Source organism: Scyliorhinus canicula, chromosome 1 (genome assembly GCF_902713615.1).
Source record: "Scyliorhinus canicula chromosome 1, sScyCan1.1, whole genome shotgun sequence".
In the NCBI taxonomy this organism is placed as follows: domain Eukaryota; kingdom Metazoa; phylum Chordata; class Chondrichthyes; order Carcharhiniformes; family Scyliorhinidae; genus Scyliorhinus; species Scyliorhinus canicula.
The window spans coordinates 185,212,384-185,230,110 of NC_052146.1; the positions used below are offsets into that span (position 1 = coordinate 185,212,384).

At 44.7% G+C, this 17,727-nt stretch overlaps 1 pseudogene; it reads left to right on the plus strand.

Annotated features, from left to right (window-relative positions):
* The window catches only part of LOC119970133, a 397,883-nt pseudogene that overhangs the window by 302,377 nt on the left and 77,779 nt on the right, over window positions 1-17,727 (plus strand).

Sequence of the window (17,727 nt, forward strand, 5' to 3'; positions counted from 1 at the left end):
TCTTTAAGCCAGGTTGCCCTTATAGCAATGATAGCATGCTACCATGTTTTTATCTGTGCCCTCAGCTCACCAACTTTATTTACTCTGCTCCCTGCATTTGCACATATACCTTTAACACTGTCAAATTTCACTCTGCTGCTTCTGTAGCAGCAATCAAGTTAATTCCCATACCCAACGAGCACATACCAATCTCCCTGTAAGATATTTGTCCCAGTCCTATTCAGGTTTGGATTGGATTGGATTTGTTTATTGTCCACGTGTACCGAGGTACAGTGGAAAAGTATTTTCTGCAAGCAGCTCAACAGATCATTCAGTACATGGAAGAAAAGGGAATTAAAACAAAATTCAAGAAAATACATGAGAATACATAATAGGGGCAACACAAGATATACAATGTAACTAGATAAGCATTGGGCATCGGTTGAAGCATACAGGGTGTAGTGTTAATGAGGTTAGTCAATAAGAGGGTAATTTAGGAGTCTGGTGACAGTGGGGAAGAAGCTGTTTTTGAGTCTGTTTCGTGCGTGTTCTCAGGCTTCTGTATCTCCTGACCCAATGGAAGAAGTTGGAAAAGTGAGTAAGCCAGGTGGGGAGGGATCCTTGATTATGCTGCCTGCTTGGGACCTTTCAGGTTATAAACTAATTTAGGCAAGAGTGAGGTGTTTGTGGTGCAACCCTGGAGACCAGGAGGAGGAATTGGTAGGCTCCCCGCTTAGGCAGGCAGGGGAGAGCTTTAGGTACCTGGGGGTGCAGGTGGCCAGGGACTGGGGGACTCTTCACAAACATAATTTCAACCAGACTTGTAGATCAGATGGAGGAGGAGTTCAGATGTGGGACATGCTGCCATTGTCGTTGGCGGGAGGGTGCAGTCCGTCAAAATGACGGGTGCTTCCGAGGTTCTTGTTCCTCTTTCAGTGCCTGCCCATCTTTATCCCCAGGGCCTTCTTTAGGAGAGACTAGCAGTATCTTGAGCTTTGTGTGGGCACATGGGACTCCGAGAGTGAAGAGGGTTTTCCTGGAGCGAGGGAGGGAGAGAGGCGGGCTGGCGCTGCCCAACCTTTTGGGTTACTATTGGGCGGCCAATGGTGCATAAATGGTGATGGAGGGGGAGGGGCGTGTGGAAAAGAATAGAGATGGCGTCATGTAGAGGTACGAGCCTGGGTGCCATGGCGCCGTTGCCGCTCTCCCCTAAGAGGTTTCCACGAGCCCGGTGGTGGCGGCGACCCTAAGAATCTGGGGACGGTGGAGACGGCATAGGGGGGAAACAGGGGGCTCGATGGAGGCTCCATTGGGTGGCAATCATCGGTTCATCCCAGGGAACAGGGATGGGGGATTTAGGGGGTGGCAAAGGGTGGGCATCAGTAAATTGAGGGACCTGTTTATTGAAGGGAGGTTTGCGGGCCTGGGGAACTGGAAGATAAATTTGGGCTTCCCCAAGGGAACATGTTCAGATACTTGCAGGTAAAGGCGTTTGCTAGGCGACAGGTAGAGGGATTCCCTTTGCTGCCCTCGCGGGGGACGATGGACAGAGTGCTTTCGGGGGTGTGGGTCGGATAGGGGAAGGTGTCTGACATTTATAAGGTAATGCAGGAGGTGGAGGAGTCGTCAGTGGAGGAGTCGTCAGTGGAGGAGCTGAAGGCTAAATGGGAGGAGGAACTCGGGGAGCAGATAGAGGACGTGACTTGGGCGGATGCCTTGGAGAGAGTAAACTCTTCCTCCTCATGTGCGAGGCTTAGTCTCATCCAATTTAAGGTGCTGCACCGGGCCCACATGTCCGGGACTAGGGTGAGTAGGTTCTTTGGGGGTGAGGACAGGTGCACCAGATGTTCGGGGAGTCCAGCGAACCACGCCCATATGTTCTGGGCATGCCCAGCACTGGAAGAATTCTGGAAGGGGGTGGCGGGGACGGTGTCGAGGGTGGTTGGATCCAGGGTCAAACCAGGGTGAGGACTCTCGATTTTTGGAGTTGCGGAAGAGCTTGGGAGTGCAGGAGGCGAAAGAGGCCGGTGTCCTGGCCTTTGCGTCCCTAGTAGCCCGACGAAGGATCTTGCTGCAGTGGAAGGATGCGAGGCCCCAAGTGTGGAGACCTGGATCAGTGACATGGCGGGATTTATAAAATTGGAACGGGTCAATTTGCCCTGAGAGGATCAATACAAGGGTTCTATAAACGATGGCAGCCTTTTCTGGACTTCCTGGCTCAAAGATAGGTATCTTGGTCAATAGCAGCAGTAACCCGGGGAGGAGGGGGGGGGGGGGGGGGGTTTCTTATTGTAGTTTCTATTATGTAACTTGATATTGTGTTAATTTGCGTTGTTGTTACTATGCTGTGTTGTTCATGGAGGTGGGGGCGAATGTTTATGATTGCTATTATTATTGTTATTTTTGTATTTTATTATGGTTCGTTGTTGTTGTATAAATTCTAAATTTTTCAATAAAAATTATTTTAAAAAAAAAAGATTATGCTGCCCGCTTCCCCCAGCAGCGGGAGGTGTAGATGGAATCCATGGATTGGAGGCAGGTTCGTGTGATGAACTGGGCGGTATTCACGACTCTCTGAAGTTCCTTGCGGTCCTGGGCCGAGCAGTTGCCATACCAGGCTGTGATGCAGCCCGATAGGATGCTTTCTATAGTACATCTGTAAAAGTTGGTAAGGGTTAATGTGGACATGCCGAATTTCCTTAGTTTCCTGAGGAAGTATAGGCGCTGTTGTGCTTTCTTGTCGACGTGAGTGGACCAGGACAGATTTTTGGTGATGTGCACCCCTAGGAATTTGAAACTGCTAACCATCTCCATCTCGGCCCCGTTGATGCTGACAGGGGTGTGTACAGTACTTTGCTTCCTGAAGTCGATGACCAGCTCTTTAGTTTTGCTGGCATTGAGGGAGAGATTGTTGTTGTTACACCACTCCACTAGGTTCTCTATCTCCCTCCTGTATTCAGACTCGTCGTTATTCGATATCCGGCCCACTATGGTCGTATCGTCAGCAAACTTGTAGATGGAGTTGGAACCAAGTTTTGCCACGCAGTCGTGTGTGTACAGGGAGTAGAGTAGGGGGCTAAGTACGCAGCCTTGCGGGGCACCGGTATTGAGGACTATTGTGGAGGAGGTGTTGGTGTTCATTCTTACTGATTGTGGTCCTGTTGGTCAGAAAGTCAAGGATCCAGTTGCAGAGTGGAGAGCCAAGTCCTAGGTTTTGGAGCTTTGATATGAGCTTGGCTGAGATTGACGGCGGAGCTGTAGTCAATAATAGGAGTCTGATGTAGGAGTCCTTGTTTTCGAGATGCTCTAGGGATGAGTGTAGGGCCATGGAAATGGCATCTGATGTGGACCGGTTGCGACGGTATGCGAATTGAAGTGGGTCAAGGCGTTCCGGGAGTATGGAGGAGATGCGCTTCATGATCAGCCTCTCGAAGCACTTCATTACAACTGACATCAGGGCCACCAGGCGGTAGTCATTGAGGCACGTTGCCTGGTTCTTCTTGGTACCGGTATGATGGTGGTCTTCTTGAAGCAGGTGGGGACCTTGGAGTGGAGTAGGGATAGGTTAAAGATGTCTGTGAATACCTCTGCCAGCTGGTATGCGCAGGCTCTGAATGCACGACCAGGGATCCCGTCCGGGCCCGTCGCCTTCCGTGGGTTCACTTTCAGGAAGGTCGATCTGACTTTGGAAACTGTGATGGTGGGTATGGGTGAATTATGGTGCTGGGGCACTCGACAGTGGATTGTTGGTTACCTGCTCAAACCGAGCATAGAATGCATTAAGTTCATCGGGGAGGGGTGCGCTGCTGCCAGAGATACTGCTCGGCTTCGCTTTGTAGCCCGTTATGTTGTTTAGTCCTTGCCACAACCGCCGAGAGTCTGTCTGTGACTCTAGCTTAGTTTGATATTCTCTCTTGGCATCTCGGAGGCTTTGCGAAGGTCGTACCTGGATTTCTTGTATAGGACAGGGTCGTCTGCCTTGAACGCCTCAGATCTGTCCTTCAGTAAGGAGTCAATCTCGCGGTTGAGCCATGGTTTCCGGTTGGGGAACGTATGTACTGCTTTCTTTGGCACGCAGTCGTCCACACATTTGCTGATGAAGTCTGTGACGGTGGTGGCATACTCATTTAAGTTAGTCGCTGAGTTCTTAAATATGGACCAGTCCACTGTCTCTAAGCAGTCACGTAAGAGCTCTTCTGTCTCCTCGGACCAGCACTGCACAACCTTCTTAGCTGGATTCTCCCGCTTGAGTTTCTGCTTGTAAGCCGGGAGAAGGAGCACAGTCTTATGGTCTGATTTCCCAAAATGCGGTCGGGGGATGGAACGGTAGGCGCCCTTGATTTTTGAGTAGCAGTGGTCAAGAGTGTTGTCGCCCCTGGTGGGACAGGAGATGTGTTGGTGGAATTTTGGCAGTACACTCTTGAGGTTGGCTTTGTTGAAGTCTCCGGCCACAATGAACAAGGCCTCCGGGTGTTCTGTTCATAGTTGTTTAACTGTGTACAGTTCATCCAGCGCCTTCCTCACTTCTGCCTGGGGTGGGATGTAGACTGCTGTGATAATGGCTGAAGTGAACTCTCGTGGAAGATAGTATGGGCGGCACTTTACGGTCAAGTATTCCAGGTCTGGGGAGCAGTAGGTCGCCAGGGTCACCACATCCAAGCACCAGGAGGAGTTGATGAGGAGGCAAACCCCTCCACCCTTCGCTTTGCCTGAAGATGCCGTGCGGTCTGCCCGTGGAATAGAGAAGCCTTCAGGTTGTATGGCACAGTCCGTGAGGCGGGGGTGAGCCATGTCTCTTAGCACACAGCAGTCTCTTACTTCCCTCTGAGAGGTAAGTCTGGCGTTAAGTTCATCCAGCTTGTTTTCAATCGCTTGGTGTAGATAATCAAGCTTTTACAGGTCCCGCCTTCCCCAGAACCAGTCCCAATGCCTCAGAAATCTGATGCCCTGCTTCCTGCAGCTTTCCAGCCATGTGTTTAATCGTTCAGGTTCTGCTATTTCTATGCTTACTAGCATGTGGAAGTCACAGTACTCCTGAATTTATTGCTTTAGAGGTCCTGCTTTTCAATCTCCTTCCTAGCTCCTGAAAATCGCTTTCAGGACCCCTCAACTTTCCACCTAAGTCATCAGCACAAACTGGACCACAATCTCTGGCTGATCAGCCTCCCCCCAGAAGAATGCCCTGCAGCTGCTCCGTGACATCCTTAATCTTGGCACCAGAGAGGCAACATGCCAACCTAGAGTCGTGTCTGCGACCACAGAAACACCTGTCTGTTCCCCTAACTAGCGAATCCATTATCACTACTGCCCTTCCTTCTTCGCTCTCCACCCCCCCCCCCCCCCCCCCCCCCCCGCCCCGTACAGCAGAGCCGCCTGTGATACCATAAACTGATGCATTCCTCTGAGGAACCAACATCCTCACAAGTATCCAAAACTGAAAACCGATTGGTGAGCGGGACCCCATGAGACTCCTGCACTACCTGTCTTGTTCTCTTAGATTGGCTGGCAGTCATCCATTCCTTTCCTGCCTGAAGGCTCCTAAGCTGCAGTGTGACCACCCCTCTGAATGTGCTGCTAATCTAACTCTCAGCCTTAAGAATGGGCTACACTGACTTCAGCTGCCACTCAAGCTCCAACACCCAGAGCTCAAGTTTCTGCAGCTGGTGATGATTCCTGCACAGGACACCAGTGGCGTCCACAACTTCCCATGCATTACAGGACAGACACTTCAATTTACTTCCCATAAGACACCTCCTTTTGTGGCTCAGTGTCAGTTTGTTTGATAACGTGAAGCACTTGGATGTTTTATAACATTAAAGATGCTATATATACAAGATGTTGATATACTTCATTAGAGCAGCGCCATTAGTATTGCCTGATTTTGATATACTTATTCGCATTTGAATGTTGAATGAAAATGTAGGTTGGGTTTTTTACTGTTTTCTTTCTTTCTTCATTGAAAAAATTTATTTACTTCAACAAAATTTCATTCCTATCTTTTTCTGATCTAGAATGACTTGTGTGCTGTCTATTTCATTGCTACTATTTAATTGATCATTTAGATGTACTATTTTTAAAAATCTACTGTTATGCTTTATGCACATTCTGGTTTATTGGATTGCACTGTGATCTTTTGTAGTGAAAGAATCAAAGCCGTCTGTTAAACGGCTGATTGCCCAAAGCTATAGTTACATTAAAACTTGAGATTAGTGCTGGACTAGGCTCTTTGGCCCTTCAAGCCTGCACTGTTATTCAACATATCATGGTTGACATGCCTGAACTTCACCCTACTCCACTATCCTGAATCCCTTAATTCGCTGAGTACACATAAGAATTTGGAAAAGGACTGAGATCTTAAGAGGTTTATTTCGATGGGATGATGCCCAAATCTGTTTGCATGTGGAGTTTCGGCATATACTGTTTCCTATTTTTAAAATAATTTGATACCCCCAAAAAACTCTAAATGCAAGTCTAATTTTCCACGTAACGCATTGGTACAAAGAAAATTATACAACGCTCAGTCAGAGCAGATTCAACGTTATGAAGGTTAGTCTCTTTCTAAAGAAGACATGCTTTCACAATTATCACAAAAAATAATTTGGCTCGTTGATATCATACCCACTAGAGCTAACATTTGTGAGCTCTGCATCTAGATGTGCTTTCAGAATTGTCCCATAAATCAATTGGCTCATTGGTATCATATAGGGCGGCACGATGGTACAACAATTAACACTGCTGCCTCAACGCCAGGGGACCCGAGTTCAATTCCATTCACAGTCTGTGTGGAGTAAACACGTTCTTCCCGTGTCTGTGTGGGTTTCCTGCGGGTGCTCCGGTTTCCTCCCACAGTCCAAAGATGTGCAGGTTAGGTGGATTGGCCATGATAAATTGCCCCATAGTGTCCAGGGATGTGCAAGTTAGGTTATGGGGTTATGAGGATAGGACGGGGTGGATAGACGTTTCTTTCAAAGGGTTGGTGCAGACTCGATGGGCTAAATGGCCTCCTTCTAAACCTAATAGTTTAGCTCAGGCCTAGACAGTTGGTTTGTGATGCAGAACAAGGCCAGCAGTGTGGGTTCAATTCCTGTACCAGCTGAGAATTCTGAATTCTTCCTCTGTTTATCCGAATAGGCGCTGGAATATGGCGACTGGGGGTTTTTCACAGTAACTTAATTGCAGTGTTAATGTAAGCTTACTTACATTTACTTACATTAATGTAAGCTTACTTGTGACAATAAAGGATCTTTATCTTTTATCTTCTGCACTGTAGGGATTCTATGATACCAACAGAGCTAACATTGGTAAAATCTGAGTCAATCTCTAGAAAGTAGGAGAAAAACTGCTAGTTTGAAAGAAGAACCTTACTAAAGCCACACTTTTATGTATGCAGTGCAGTTTTGGACATTCTTACTTTAAAAGGACATTGATGCATGGGAAGAGTTGGAGAACACCGGCCAGGATTAGTCTGAATTTTGGATTCATAGGTACAAGGAGAGCCTTATAGAGTCTGTCTCTGTGGCAACTTTTTATGACCTCTCCTGGTGGCATTCCAAAGCATTCTGCCCGCACCTGTTCAAACAAGATTCTTTTTCTCTCTCTCAGCTCCACCAGCCCCTCAAACAGTTGTTCTACCCTGGGGTGTCACTATCTGGGCTTTTGATTGGCCACTTCCGTTCACACAAAAGAACAGGGCCATGCTATGAATATGCAACTAACTTCCAATTTACGAACAAAAGAGGCTATCAGACTTTGTAATGGGCTAATGGGTGGTCAGATCAGAGTGTCCCGGAGGACAATGGCTCTTGCGTGAATCACCTCGACAACAGGGTATTCTGTTTATTCCCATTAATGAGTTTAACTCTGAAATGGACAATGTACACAGGCCAGGTGCGGGAGTATACCTTTGACTCAGTTCTAGCAGTTTTACCCTCAGTCTGTTAATCCCTAAATTGTCCACTGCAACTTCGATCCAATTTCTTAACATCGCCCTATCGTAACAATTGGAGAAATAGAGACCAGATTCAGGCATTAAACTGCTGGGATGTGTAGGTATAAGCAGGCTATTCGACAGACTATGAATACAGAAAATGAGAGGTTTGAAGTTGCTCTCAAGGCTAAAGAAATGTATTTTCCTGCAACTGTAAATATGTGGAAGAGATTTTGTCAAAACAAATATTTATTAATTATTCAAAAGTTGATCACATAAAATATTTGGAAACATACTGAAGATTACAGGGTTTGTGTGCTGAAATAATCAAAATATTTTCTTGTGCAGTTGGGTGTGGGTGAGGGGCTAAATTGGGTGGTAAATAGGATCTAAAAGTAGTTAGAGAATTGAAAAATATTCTCACAGTTTTTGCGATTAATTATGGAGATTTGGAACTACTAATTGCTTTCCTCTGCAAAATGTTTCCATGGAATTTTAAATCGAAGCGTGCATTGTGCAACCTTTGTAATGACCTGAAGTTTAGAGTACTACAAAGTAAATAAAACATGGCTCGAATGCATTGAGGGGGAAGGAAACGCACAAAACATTAACAGAAATCAGAAAATATATACTTTTTTTTCGTACACAGCAAATATTTATTCAACTCCTCTCCATTATCAGTCCCTCTCTCCTGTCAGCCTGCGGCAACTTGCGCACTTTCGATTCTCAACCAGCCTAGAGGCAACTCCGCCAAGCGCATCAATCCGGATGTTTGAATGGATTCGGCACTAAATTCATTTTGAACCAGCCATGTGGACACCTGGTCCGAATGCCGATAACTCCGCAAACACCTCATTTTGACATGCGCAAATCAAAGTTGACCATTGGGGAGTTTCTGGCACTATGATGTTCAGAGTCGGTGGTCGGCGTTAAAAGCTATTTAAAAATTAAACCGACGTGTTCATGAAAACGTAGATCTGCGTTTTGACTTGCAGAGCTCGTTGGGCGGTTCCGTAGTTTTGGTGCCGCTCTGGTCAAACTGCCATAGACACAAGATCTGAACCAGGACGTCCATTGCGCTGTCACTTTACAAATCAGACGTCAGCTTTTTATTGCTGCTGCAGAAAGTCAGGCAGGCCGGCAGCCCCGAGATCGCAAAAGGTAGGCGTTAAGCAGCAGTGACACCTTGAGGAAAACGTAAACAAACTAGGAAAAGAGAGAAAAAGTGTCTAACGACATATTGGAGTGAACACAGCATTTCTCAGCAACCCTTGGACAGACACATATGAGTGAATAGAGCAGGAACACTGCGCCTGCTTTCTAGCTTTTTGGTGGGGGGAGGGGGGAGGGGGGATATTGGATACACCTAGCTGAGTGGCAATGATTTGTTATTCAAATTATTTTTTCACTGACATATTTAGCCACTGAGTGTTGCAGATGGATCAGTCTTCAGAGAAAGCAGGTTTAATGATCGATTTCTTATCGATGCTAATATATTCTTCAGGTAGCAGGCAGGTAGAGATATCCTGGTAAAGTGAAAAGTTGGGAGATAAAGGCAGCATTTGCTCAAAGCATTTGTTAATACTCTTAATAGGAGTCAGAATGCCTTGCAAGCACTAAACAGAGAACGGGGACTTATCCATCGAAAGGACAAATGTTCAACAAAATTCAGCCTGTGGCTTTGCTGGCCTTTGTTAAATTACTGAAATGTGGAACACAGCAAATAAAAATTGAGGCTGTGTGGCACTAATATTATCAACCTGAAGATAGTTTTGCAAATGGGTCTCATTTATTTTGAGTCATCTTGTATCTTTTAAATTTCATTGTACTTAGGGGCTCTGTTTAACTACTTACCAGTCACTCAATATTCGATATTTCCTTGGAGATTATATTCCATAGAAGGAATGTGAGGTGCATGGTTAAACCGATATTCTCAGGGCGGCGCAGTGGTTAGCTGCTGCCTACGGCGCTGAGGACCCGAGTTCAATTCCGACCCCGGGCCACTGTCTGTGTGGAGTTTGCACATTCACCCTGTGTTTGCGTGGGTTTCACACCCACAACCCAAAGATGTGCAGGGTAGGTGGATTGGCCATGCTAAATTGCCCCTTAATTACAAAAAAAACTAATTGGGTACTCTAAATTTATTTTTTTTTAACTCTATTCTCTTTCTCACCATGCTCTGCCACCTACAAAATGTTGTGAAATGAGCAGTTGGAACATAATTCATGGGCCACCTGCTCACAGAAACCAAAATAATCCATTTGGTTTTGACATCTGCTGCCTGTATCCAAGGTGTATCGCAGACACTTAAGTGAGATGAAGACAAAAGTATACTTTAAAGAAAAGTGCAAAAGGGGAGGGGGTGACATATTTTTGTCACTGGACTGTGGAGACACAGGATATTACTCTGGGGATCCCGGGTTCAAATCACACCAGGGTAAATGGTGAAATTTGAATTCAATAAAAATCTGGAACTACGTCTAATGAAGACCACTAAACTATTGTTGATTGTTGTAAAAAAAACATCTGGTTCACCAATGTCCTTTCGGGGAGGAAATATTTCCTTAAAATAAATTTAGAGTGCCCAATTCATTTTTTCCAATTAAGGGGCAATTTAGCGTGGCCAATCCACCTAACCTGCACATCTTTGGGTTGTGGGGGCGAAACTCATGCAAACACGGGGAGAATGTGCAAACTCCACACACAGTGACCCAAAGCCAGGATCGAACCTGGGACCTCGGCGCCGTGAGGCAACAATGTTAACCACTGTGCCACCGTGCTGCTCTCTAGGGGAGGAAATCTGTCATCTTTACCTGGTCTGGCCTACATCTGTCTCCACATGTGGTTGACTCTTAAATGCCCTTTGAAATGGTGTTACAAGTCACTCAGTTTTCAGTTAGGGCCAAACCCCAACAGTGGCGAGGATACTGGGCCAAAACCCCAATATTTTAGTTTATTTGTAAGACTTCACGGAAGAATGATTCACTCCAAGAGTGATTGCATGAAGAAATAGCACTTTGGTATTTTTAAGAACAATATTATGAGTACAGTGTTAACTATTTGAACTTCACACCTGAAAAGGACAAGTGAAAATTAAAATGAAATGAAAATCGCTTATTGTCACGAGTAGGCTTCAATGAAGTTACTGTGAAAAGCCCCTAGTCGCCACATTCCGGCGCCTGTCCGGGGAGGCTGGTACGGGAATCGAACCGTGCTGCTGGCCTGCTTGGTCTGCTTTAAAAGCCAGCGATTTAGCCGAGTGAGCTAAACCAGCCCCTTAGTTACAATTACCCCTTAAGCACTGCTACTCAATTTCCCATTAAACAACAAGAAAAGAAACATGCAGGTCTCAATCTATCTTACTGTGGGAGAATTATGGACTCTGCATCAGGTGGATCAGATTTCAGCTCCTCTCTTCCAAACTTTTCTCCAAAAACGAATTCTCTAAAACTTTTCAAAATGTCTCTTTTCCTTCCTTGGCTCCACCCAGCAATGACCTCATCTCCCTGAGCTGAAAAACAAATGATCTCTGCAGGCTGCAAAACACGTTAACTCCCCAGGGACTTTCCCAGTCAAACCACAGTCCATTAGTCCACACTGAAGAACACATTCCTTTGCTAATTTCACCTTCTGGCTGCTAAAAGCACCCAGGCCCTGCAAAACAGATTTTGTTTTTAAAAACTTAACCAGTGCTGTCATACACGCTCCAATTCCAGCCTTTTGACCCTTAAGTTGCCCAATACTTACAATCCAATATTCCTAAAGTCGTCACATGGGCAATAAACTGCCAGTGACACCCACATCCCATGAATGAATTTTAAACAGTATGTATTTTATACATGTGAGTGTACATCAACAGTGTGGCAACTGGTCAGTTTCTTTTTCTTTTTTGAAGCAGTGTATTTTTTGAGGCGTTTAGATTTAGAACAGTACAGCACAGAACAGGCCCTTCGGCCCTCGATGTTGTGCCGAGCAATGATCACCCCACTCAAACTCACGTATCCACCCTATACCCGTAACCCTTGTGTTGTGTTGTGTAATGGTAAAATAAACCAAAATATTTGAAAGTCATCTTTTCATCGCAAATTAATGCATCTTTTTGTTTGCAGGAAAAGAAAATATTTTTCTTTTACAGGTACCATGTTAAGATAATCATGCTTAAAATACTTTATATTTCTCTAGACCCAAACTTTGTTAGGACATTCCTCACAACGTACCGGTCCTTCTGCAAGCCCCGAGAGTTGCTAAGTCTTTTAATTGAAAGGTATGCTGTTGTAATGTACAAACATTTTTTCTAAAGTAGAAAATAATAATTCATTATTAGTGTATAAAAGTTTCAAATAAAAAAATATTTCCTCTAATTGTAATAGATATGCAAGACCAAAATCTTTAGTGAGCTGAGAGTATTTTTAGAAACCAAACAATAGAATTACATAAATGTCCAACTTTTGAAAGTTTAAAGTAACCACATATGCTACTGAAGAAAACTTCAGAAGTTTTGGGGAGAAAAGCTATTCTGTTAATGGCTTATTTGTTGTCCACAGATACTTGAGATTGTAGAACATGGCTTTCCCTATGATATCTGTATCTGCATTGAACTGATGGCAGTGCTTTGTTTCTCATTAAGATTTCCAGTTTCTCCTAATTGTTTTATTTAGACAGGCATTGAAAATATTTGTGGATAAGCTATGAGCCAGAGTGCTTCCACTTTTGCTGTATCTTGAATGTGTGTTTTCTGGATTACAGGCTTTGGGGCTTGTCAGGGAGACTTGTCTGACCCATGTGGTCTATCTTGGGGTACCCAAATTGCACATGGGGATGTGAAACTGTTGCTCAAACTCTGTATCTCTTTCTATCTTACATTTTTATTTCTATTTTCTTGGCCTTTCTCTCTTTAGTATTTTAGTTACTGTCTGCCTGTACTTTTTCTCAGTTTAATGTCTTTGTTGTAGCACAGTGGTTAGCACTGTTGCTTCACAGCACCAGGGATCCAAGTTTGATTCCCAGCTTGGGTCACTGTCTGTGCATCGTCTGCACATTCTCCCCGTATCTGTGTGGGTTTCCTCCAGGTGCTCCTGTTTCCTCCCACAAGTCCCGAAAGACGTACTTGTTAGGTGAATTGGACCTTCTGAATTCTCCTTCGGTGTACCTGAACAGGTGCCGTAGTGTGGCGACTAGGGGATTTGACACAGTAACTTCATTGCAGTCTTAATGTAAGCCTCCTTGTGACACTAATAAAGATTATATTTGTTCAATTGTTTCCTTTTCTCTTTATTTACTATTCTGCATCTGTTTCTGCTTTAGCCTCTGCTGACTCTTTTTTTCTTCACCGATCTCTTGCAAAATACCAATCAGCCTACCCTGAAAGCAATTGGGAGTAGTCAGGAGAGTGCAGAGAAACCGGAGGGTGGAATTGAGCATAGTTTGTCAGCCCTGAGTTGGATGTGCTGTGTGCACATCGGGGCTGAGCTGCATTAGTGTATTGGAGTGATGTGGCAAAATGTTGTGTCTGGTAATTTAGAAAAAGTATCAGAGGTTCAGTCTGTTGGTTTTGTATTGGTGGAGTGGGAGAAATGCTGATGTGATAGGATGATGGATAGGGAGATTTGATTTTTAAAAAGTGGTTTCAAAAATTGTGAATTGTTTGTGCATTTTGTAAATTGAGCATTTTATTTGTGCCGTTACTTTTGTGACTATTAAGTGGATGGGTGATTATTTATGATAGCTTGAACTTTAGACAATTTTGTTTTGGTCAAAAAATCTTTTGAATGGGCGGCATATGGCACAGTGGTTAGCACTGCTGCCTACAGCGCTGAGGACCCGGGTTCGAATCCCGGCCCTGGGTCATTGTCCGTGTGGAGTTTGCACATTCTCCCCGTGTCTGCATGGGTTTCATCCCCACAACCCAGAGATGTGCAGGGTAGATGGATTGGCCATGCTAAATTGCCCCTTAATTGGAAAAAAAAATGATTGGGTACTCTAAATTTATTTATTTTTTAATCTTTTGAGCGTGGATGACTGTGTGGAATTTGCTAGCTCAAGGAATAGTTGCGGCAAATAGCATGGATGCATTTTTTTTCTCTTAAATTTAGTGTACCCAATTAATCTTTCCAATTAAGGGGCAATTTTAGTGTGGCCAATCCACCTAGCCTTCACATCTTTGGGTTGTGGGGGCGAAACCCACGCAAACACGGGGAGAATGTGCAAACTCCACACAGACAGTGACCCAGAGCCGGGATCGAACCTGGGACCTCGGCGCCGTGAGGCTGCAGGGCTAACCCACTGTGCCACCGTGCCGCCCTAGCATGGATGTATTTAAGGGTGAGCTACATAAATACATGGGGAAGAAAGGAACAGATGTATATGTTGATAGGGTGAGCTGAAGTAAGGTGGATGAAGACTTGGATGGAGCATAAATACCGACATAGACCTGTTGGGTTGAATGGCCTTTGTCTGTGCTGTAATCCTCTGTGCAATTCTAAATTTTTTCTGTGTAGTCTGATGGATTATAAGTGCAGAAGAAGAAAAGATATTTAACTAACGATGGAGAAGAAAGCTAACGAATGTGATTATAGTCATGACATGCACAATGTTCACACAAGACCATTCATTCTCTGGATAATTACATTCTGATTACTAGCAAATTTAGTTATGTTTGCTATCAGCTTACAATTTTATGGAGTGCATTACCAATGTAAAATGTCTTATTTGATCAAATCAAGATTTGTGACACTTTTCAATGTACTTATTTTGATTTTATATTTTTGTACTGAATTTAATATCAGATTTGAGATTCCAGAGCCTGAGCCTACAGAAGCTGATCGGAAGGCAATGGAGCAGGGTGACCAGCCTCTTAGTGCAGAATTAAAACGTTTTAGGAAAGAATATGTTCAACCTGTGCAGCTTCGGTAAGTAACATTTCATAATATTGCGAACATTTAACAATATGAGGTGCCTGAGTATTCTCAGTAACTTCGAAAGTGATATTTCAACAACATGCTAAATCAGATGTATTCATAAAGTTTTACAGTATTTACAATATTTTAAATATATTGGTTTATACGTATTAGATGAAGTAAGGGTTAAAACCCTGGGTTTGATCCTCTGTCACTGGCCGGTTGGATACAGGCGGTTAAAATGAATGTGTTGCCGCCATTTCTGTTTATTTTCCAATGCCTGCCTATTTTCCTGCCAAAGGCATTTTTCAGAGAGGTTGAAGGAATGATTACCTCGTTCATATGGGATGGGAAGGTGGCCAGAGTTAGAAAGGTGCTGCTAAAGAGGGGAAGGCAGACAGAGGGTTTGGGTCTTTTGAACCTGATGTATTATTACTTGGCAGTGAATGTGGAGAAGGTGCAGAGCTGGGTCAGAGGGGTTGATTCCCAGTGGGTCAGAATGGAGGAGAGTTTGTGTAGGGGGTTGCGATTGAAGGCGCTAGCAACAGTGCCGCTCCCGATGGCCCCGGGGAAATACTCAGGGAGTCCGGTAATAATAGATTCATTGAGAATTCGGAGGCAGTTTCGCCAACTTCGGGTTGGGGGCAGGGTTAAGGGAAATGCCGATTTGGGGGAACCACAGATTTGAGTCAGGGAATTGGGACAGAAATGTTCGGGAATGGGATTAAGACACTAAATGATTTATTTCTTGGAGGTTGGTTTGCAGCATTGAAGGAGCTGGGAGCTAAGTATGGGCTGGAGCAGGGGGAAATGTTCAGATACATGCAGGTTCGAGATTTTGCCAGGAAGGAGATACAAAGTTCCCGATGGAGCCTCCACATTGCTGGAGAGGGTGCTGACGACAGGGGGACTGGAGAAGTGGGTAGTGTCGGCGGTTTACGGGGCTATTTTGGAAGAGGAGAAGGCACCACTGGAAGGGATCAAAGCAAAGTGGGAGGAAGAGTTGGGAGAGGGTATGGAGGAGGGGTCTGGTGTGAGGTGGTCCGGAGAGTGAATGCCTCCACCTCGTGCGCGAGGTTGGGGCTGATGCAGCTGAAGGTGGTATATAGAGCACACCTCACAAGGGACGAGGATGAGCCGGCACTTTGAGGGGGTAGAAGATGTGTGTAAACGTTGTGGGGTGGGCCCCCGCAAATCACGTTCATATGTTTTGGTCCTGCCCAAAGCTCGAGGATTACTGGAAGGAGGTTTTTAGGATAATCTCGAAAGTGGTGCTCGTGAAACTGGACCCGAGCCCTTGGGAGGCCATATTCGGGGTGTCGGACCGGCCGGGGTTGGAAACAGGTGCGGAGGCAGATGTTGTAGCCTTCGCCTCGTTGATCGCCGCAAGGCTGATCCTGCTGGGATGGAGAGCATCCTCTCGATCCTGTGCCCTGGCATGGCGGGGGGGCTTGTTGGAATTCTCAACTCTTGAGAAGGTTAAGTTTGAACTGAGGAGAAGGATGGAGAGGTTCTACAATTCATGGGCGTTATTCATTATGCACTTTCAAGAATTGGATAACATCGAACATTAGTTGGGGGGGGGGGGTTGTGAGGGGGAGGGGGGCGGTGTGTGTTAATGGTGACTATGGGTGATTCCTGATTCCCTTTTGTTATTTGTTAACATGCGTGCAGTTTTCTGGGGGTTGGTGGGAGGATGGGATTGTTGTTGATATGGGATTTACATTACATTCGGTACTGCTTATTGTTTATTGTTGGTGGGTGCAAGTGTGGGAGAAAATGTGAAAAAGGAGGAAAATAAAAATATTTTTTTTTTTAAATTCAGGGTTAGAGTGTGTTTGACTTCTGCAGTCCGGTTTTAAAAGATTCTTAGGTTGAAAGACAACAAACCTTTTGGGAGCAAGAGGTGGAATTAACCATTGTAAAAAGCTAGGGCTAATGCAATTTTGTTTTTATTAATTAGGATATTCCCTGGGGATTTAATTAATTTTCAGCTTGGTGGGATGATGTCATTGCTGGATGGAACTAAGGCATCGGGCATTTTGGGAAGGCATTGTCAGTTCAGTTCTGTTCTGGATGAAGCTGGGACTGAAAGTCAGGTTTTACTCTCTGCAGTTTAGTTAAAAAGAGATAACACTCTTTAAAGCAGTGTCGCCGTCTGAGAACAAGCAGAACCTGGAACAAGCCAATTTAAACAGCTTTTGAAGACATAGCCAGAGGTTTTGCATGGGTCTGACCGGAGTTGAAACTTTTCTGTAAAGCAGTGTTGTGAGATCTATATCTCAAAGATTAACTCTGCAAAGCAAATATTCCTCTCCCTCTGTCCCATTGGTATTTGAGTTTGATTGAGAGCTGAGATGGTTTATTTTCTTATTGTTTAAGTGGGTATAAAGAGAGCAATTAAGGGTATTGTATTCACTGTATTGAGTACTATTGTTTATGGGGTAATTGTAAGCTATTTTCTGAGGCGGTGTTAAAGATTTTAATACCATAAGACCTAAAGACATAGGAGCAGAATTAGACCATTCGGACCATCGGGTTTGCTCTGCCATTCAATCATGGCTGATCTGTTTCTTTTTTTTTTAGAAGTATTTTTATTAAGGTTTTGCAGAATTTTTCATAATAAAACAGTAGTAACCATAATAGCAAAACAAACTAGAGTGAACATTAACATAGTGCAAAAAGAGAATATACAATAACAATTAAATAGACATTACCCCACGCGACCCAGCCTTCCCACACCATCCCAATGAAGCACTCTCTCTCCCCCCCCCCCCCCCACACACACACCCAGCCCACAGATTGCTGCTGCTGCTGATATTTTAATTTTCCCTGAGAAAGTCGCGAACGGCTACCTCCTCCGAGAGAACCCTAGCATATAAACCCTCTTAAGGCAAACTTTATTTTCTTGAGGCTGAGAAACCC